Below are 6695 nucleotides of genomic sequence, written 5' to 3'. Positions count from 1 at the left end.
GTTCTGTACCTGCCAATTCACAAACAGCACCAATGAAAAACTCCACTATAAACTGGGTGGGCAATCGCAAAAGAACATGTCAGAAATTAAATTCCAAACTTCCTTATAATCAGTAATTCCGATCACAGTCATTCCAGTCTATTTACGCAATTGATAGGGTGGGATAATCCTTTGTCTCAGTATCTTTAATAGAATCATGACTTTCTATTACAAATGTATTGAAAATCAGTATTCTATGTCAAGACGGGTAGGCTCGGATTATCCTCGTTCCAAGCTTACTCACTACCAACGTAGTCACCTGGCCGATTGGTCTAAAATAAAAGTTCTTAAAAAGTCGACTTGTTGGACCAAACCCCTGCCTTCAAAATGTCCGCTAGGCATGCCCCCATTCTGAATGCTGTGGATGCCATGGCACCCCTAACCGAATGTGCTCCGAAATGACTTGTACCTACGCCAGCTTGGCTCATGCACCACTTCACCCATCTTGCCAAGGTAGCTGTCCAAACTGCCATAAAGGGTTTCCTTATCACAATTGAGATTCCACTGTGGACCTGAACTGTGTTGAGTTACTTTCATACAGCTTCAAACCACTGACTGGACATAATTTGGGCCCTTCTGGAAATGCTGCATAATCGACTGTCCTGATCCCTGTGTTAGTTCTCTTTGTTATATGAAAGGGAACGCCTGTCGGCGAAAACAATTTCCAGTCCACTTCCTGAGCTCTGATGTCCGAGACCCTTTTGCACGATATTAAGCAGAGCAGGGTAGTCAGATTAGCCCACAGAGCCTTCCTGGACAGACCGCCATTATCCGGCCAGGACTCAAACAATCTCAACACCCCACTAACGTCCCAAAGACGGTGATATCTCAGAGCCGGTGGTATCATACTTTTTATTCCTTTGAGTACTCTACACGCCAGTGGATGTTCGCCCAAGGGGTGACTTTCTACGTTTTCATGCCCTACCGAAATCGCTGAACGATATGTGTAAATAGTCCAGTATACTCTACCCTGAGCTGCCTGATTGACCAGGAATTTCACCACATCGACTACATCTGTTTGAACAGGATGTATTTCCCTCTCCATGCACCATTTACTCCACTTATCCCAAGCACCTCTGTAGGCCTTCTTGGTTTTGGGAGCCCAGGATTCTCTGATGAATTTCTAAGCCTCTCCCGAAAGTCCTGGTTTTGCCCAAGATCCCCCGAAATCGCCCACGCCACCAGGGTCGCCCCTTCCTTGTCCCAGTACTATCAAAGGTAAAATGTGGGCAAATGAGTGGAGAGGTTCTACAATAGACCATAAAGCCAGAGGAGGATTAGGTTTGTCGAAGACAAGGAGATCACGAGAAACAGCTCTTTGTTCAAACACCTGGTCGAGAGAGAGGACTGTGAATCACCTCCGCCAGAACTAGAACCAGATCTGCAGCACCGGGAGCCTCGGGACAACCTTTGGGTCCCGCCCAGTGGAGGTGCAGCTCGAGGTGGACTGTTGGGTAACCCGCTAGGAGGTAGTGGCACCAGTGAAATGGGCACCAGACCCCAACAAGTAACAAGGAAGCCGCTGGGTCGAAGAGTGCTGATTCAGAGTTTTGAACATTTGTCCAGGGGTGGTGTTACGATCCCCTGTGCTTTTAAGCCCAAGGCCCCCTGTTGGGGGCGTGTTAAGTGTGACATTGGGTTAGTGAGAGGAGGACTGGCGAAAGGAAGCCAGTTCAATGTTAGCAGTTAAAAAGATAGTTGTTGCAATCTCCTCTCCGACTGTGCGTCCTTTTTGTACTACGCAGGTACAATGGTTCAGAATATATTATGAACTCAAATTACGTAAGATTTACATTCAACATTGTATAGCTTTGCAGTGGGCATTTAGTGTTTCAGCAGCTTGCTGGATGGCGAGTCTGTTAATCGGTGGCTATTAAGCCCCATCTGTATCAACTGTTACTTCATTATGCCATTTTAATAGAAACATAGGCAATACAAGAAATCCGAAGACAGCAGTATACAGCTATATTTGCAGGATGTATCTTAGTCACTTTCACTCTCAATTTTCTCTTAAAATGTTTCCCTTTTTCACTTACCAAATATAGAAAGGGCCAGGGATTTGTTTAGAGGTACATTTTACTGTATATTGCTTTGAGAAATAGATTTATAAAACAGAAGGAACAACATTCTGTGATGAGATACAAAAATATGCTATTGATAGTGAACAAAGGCAGGAGCCTTCGATAGCTCAGTTGGTAGAGCGGAGGACTGTAGTGGAAATTCAGATATACTTAGGTCGCTGGTTCAAATCCGGCTTGAAGGACATTTTTTTTTTTGGTAGCATTTTAAGAATTACCAAATTTTTATACCAACAGAACAGGGTGCTTTACGTGGAGGGAGGGGTGCTGGGGTAGTAGAAGTACCGAGAGAATCAGAAGAGACATGATGTGTTTCCTGTGGACGTGGCAGCCATTTTGTATTATGTGTAGGGAGGTCGCCAGTAACTCGTGCAGAAATACAGCTGGGCTCCTATTGATAAAAAAAACCCTGTTCTCTGGAAATGAAGTACCCCCTATAAATACAAACACGTTATTTTGTATGCTTATTTCATGAAAAACATCGCAGATTAAACAGAAAAAACACGTTCCCAGCGCAGGCAGGCTGTCTGGGGTTTCAAAGGATGAGGCTCGGTCCCGCGTAAAAGAGTTAGCATTCTGCATTTATGTACTGGGAAAAGAGCGACTGAGAAAGAACCAAGCAATCCCAATGTTTGTTGTATTGTAACACATACCTTACAAGCCACGATTCCAGTGTGGGTGGAATGAGCAAAAAAGGAATGGGTTAAACACAGAGAGCTACGTAGCCTGGTTCCACGGATCATGCATTAATCCTTTATTCAGGAAGGCACTATTGTGCTTCGCGGATGTTGCTCGGAGGTGGAGGGCATGACTTGTGGCAATGAGGTCGCGGGTTGAACCCCCCGCATTCCTAAGTGGCTTTTTTTTTTGTAATGTGAAAGTTTTCGTATTTAAAAAATCGCAGAAATACACAGCAGATCATCTATATATCCACCACAGCTTAATATCAAATATGTTATTGCAATTTTTATTAAATGTAGTCAGTGTTTGAAGGTGCATCGTTTTAAACACTTGATGTCAGAATAAGTATGCTTTTCTATCTTGTATTGTTTACAAATGTTAGACCGACAGGTGAATGTTTGGAGAGTAATGGGTGGATTGGGGGTTGGGGGGATAGAGTAATAGTGGAGTCATGGCAGGTAAGTGACAGGCTTGTAAACACTATGAAAACGCAGGACTGAAATACCACTATGTTTTTTGCGGGATGGCTTGAAATCTGCACAAATTACACAATAAATACAGATTTTCAATGCATTCGTAATAGAAAGACATGATTCTATTAAAGTCATGGAGGCGAAAGATTATGCTCAACTCTTTACTTCTCGAGCAGCCAACAACTTTAAAAAACACAACCATAAAAAGAAACAGCTAAAACTACAAATCCCATGAATTTTAGCGATATATGAGTTTGTATTTAATTGGTTCTTCATTTATGTGACTTCTTGTAACCAATCATACACTAAAGTCCAGTATAACATCGTCTGCCTTCCTTCGGCCTCTTTCTTTCGCTGATCCATAACTGCGTCCCAACCAGTTAACGCTGGAAACCTCCACCACGTCTCTTTTACTCCTCATGTACTTGACGTCTTGGGTTCTGTACCTGCCAATTCACAAACAGCACCAATGAAAAACTCCACTATAAACTGGGTGGGCAATCGCAAAAGAACATGTCAGAAATTAAATTCCAAATTCCTTATAATCAGTAATTCCGATCACAGTCATTCCAGTCTATTTACGCAATTGATAGGGTGGGATAATCCTTTGCCTCAGTATCTTTAATAGAATCATGACTTTCTATTACAAATGTATTGAAAATCAGTATTCTATGTCAAGACGGGTAGGCTCGGATTATGCTTGTTCCAAGCTTACTCACTACCAACGTAGTCACCTGGCCGATTGGTCTAAAATAAAAGTTCTTAAAAGTCGACTTGTTGGACCAAACCCCTGCCTTCAAAATGTCCGCTAGGCATGCCCCCATTCTGAATGCTGTGGATGCCATGGCACCCCTAACCGAATGTGCTCCGAAATGACTTGTACCTACGCCAGCTTGGCTCATGCACCACTTCACCCATCTTGCCAAGGTAGCTGTCCAAACTGCCATAAAGGGTTTCCTTATCACAATTGTGATTCCACTGTGGACCTGAACTGTGTTGAGTTACTTTCATACAGCTTCAAACCACTGACTGGACATAATTTGGGCCCTTCTGGAAATGCTGCATAATCGACTGTCCTGATCCCTGTGTTAGTTCTCTTTGTTATATGAAAGGGAACGCCTGTCGGCGAAAACAATTTCCAGTCCACTTCCTGAGCCCTGATGTCCGAGACCCTTTTGCACGATATTAAGCAGAGCAGGGTAGTCAGATTAGCCCACAGAGCCTTCCTGGACAGACCGCCATTATCCGGCCAGGACTCAAACAATCTCAACACCCCACTAACGTCCCAAAGACGGTGATATCTCAGAGCCGGTGGTATCATACTTTTTATTCCTTTGAGTACTCTACACGCCAGTGGATGTTCGCCCAAGGGGTGACTTTCTACGTTTTCATGCCCTACCGAAATCGCTGAACGATATGTGTAAATAGTCCAGTATACTCTACCCTGAGCTGCCTGATTGACCAGGAATTTCACCACATCGACTACATCTGTTTGAACAGGATGTATTTCCCTCTCCATGCACCATTTACTCCACTTATCCCAAGCACCTCTGTAGGCCTTCTTGGTTTTGGGAGCCCAGGATTCTCTGATGAATTTCTAAGCCTCTCCCGAAAGTCCTGGTTTTGCCCAAGATCCCCCGAAATCGCCCACGCCACCAGGGTCGCCCCTTCCTTGTCCCAGTACTATCAAAGGTAAAATGTGGGCAAATGAGTGGAGAGGTTCTACAATAGACCATAAAGCCAGAGGAGGATTAGGTTGGTCGAAGACAAGGAGATCACGAGAAACAGCTCTTTGTTCAAACACCTGGTCGAGAGAGAGGACTGTGAATCACCTCCGCCGGAACTAGAACCAGATCTGCAGCACCGGGAGCCTCGGGACAACCTTTGGGTCCCGCCCAGTGGAGGTGCAGCTCGAGGTGGACTGTTGGGTAACCCGCTAGGAGGTAGTGGCACCAGTGAAATGGGCACCAGACCCCAACAAGTAACAAGGAAGCCGCTGGGTCGAAGAGTGCTGATTCAGAGTTTTGAACATTTGTCCAGGGGTGGTGTTACGATCCCCTGTGCTTTTAAGCCCGAGGCCCCCTGTTGGGGGCGTGTTAAGTGTGACATTGGGTTAGTGAGAGGAGGACTGGCGAAAGGAAGCCAGTTCAATGTTAGCAGTTAAAAAGATAGTTGTTGCAATCTCCTCTCCGACTGTGCGTCCTTTTTGTACTACGCAGGTACAATGGTTCAGAATATATTATGAACTCAAATTACGTAAGATTTACATTCAACATTGTATAGCTTTGCAGTGGGCATTTAGTGTTTCAGCAGCTTGCTGGCTGGCGAGTCTGTTAATCGGCGGCTATTAAGCCCCATCTGTATCAACTGTTACTTCATTATGCCATTTTAATAGAAACATAGGCAATACAAGAAATCCGAAGACAGCAGTATACAGCTATATTTGCAGGATGTATCTTAGGCACTTTCACTCTCAATTTTCTCTTAAAATGTTTCCCTTTTTCACTTACCAAATATAGAAAGGGCCAGGGATTTGTTTAGAGGTACATTTTACTGTATATTGCTTTGAGAAATAGATTTATAAAACAGAAGGAACAACATTCTGTGATGAGATACAAAAATATGCTATTCATAGCGTGCAAAGCCAGGAGCCTTCGATAGCTCAGTTGGTAGAGCGGAGGACTGTAGTGGAAATTCAGATATCCTTAGGTCGCTGGTTCAAATCCGGCTCGAAGGACATTTTTTTTTTTGGTAGCATTTTAAGAATTACCAAATTCTTATACCAACAGAACAGGGTGCTTTACGTGGAGGGAGGGGTGCTGGGGTAGTAGAAGTACCGAGAGAATCAGAAGAGACATGATGTGTTTCCTGTGGACGTGGCAGCCATTTTGTATTATGTGTAGGGAGGTCGCCAGTAACTCGTGCAGAAATACAGCTGGGCTCCTATTGATAAAAAAAACCCTGTTCTCTGGAAATGAAGTACCCACTATAAATACAAACACGTTATTTTGTATGCTTATTTCATGAAAAACATCGCAGATTAAACAGAAAGAACACGTTCCCAGCGCAGGCAGGCTGCCTGGGGTTTCAAAGGATGAGGCTCGGTCCCGCGTAAAAGAGTTAGCATTCTGCATTTATGTACTGGGAAAAGAGCGACTGAGAAAGAACCAAGCAATCCCAATGTTTGTTGTATTGTAATACATACCTTACAAGCCACGATTCCAGTGTGGGTGAAATGAGCAAAAAAGGAATGGGTTAAACACAGAGAGCTACGTAGCCTGGTTCCACGGATCATGCATTAATCCTTTATTCAGGAAGGCACTATTGTGCTTCGCGGATGTTGCTCGGAGGTGGAGGGCATGACTTGTGGCAATGAGGTCGCGGGTTGAACCCCCCGCATTTCTAAGTGGCTTTTTTTTTTGTA

The 6695-nt window shown here is 44.2% G+C and overlaps 1 non-coding gene across 1 annotated transcript; it reads left to right on the top strand.

The window, feature by feature from the left end:
* Positions 1 to 5922: 5922 nt before the first annotated feature.
* On the top strand, positions 5923 to 6008 carry TRNAY-GUA (transfer RNA tyrosine (anticodon GUA)). Its single transcript is given in 2 exon segments — positions 5923 to 5959; positions 5973 to 6008. It is a non-coding gene; the product is annotated as a tRNA-Tyr (tRNA).
* The last annotated feature ends 687 nt before the right edge of the window (positions 6009 to 6695 follow it).

The sequence above is a fragment of the Ambystoma mexicanum genome (genome assembly GCF_040938575.1).
Source record: "Ambystoma mexicanum isolate Mex_15411 chromosome 12 unlocalized genomic scaffold, UKY_AmexF1_1 Mex_chr12_unloc.2, whole genome shotgun sequence".
Lineage (NCBI taxonomy): Eukaryota > Metazoa > Chordata > Amphibia > Caudata > Ambystomatidae > Ambystoma > Ambystoma mexicanum.
Note: the sequence above shows the minus strand (reverse complement) of the source record. Positions and strands in the feature narration are given on the sequence as shown.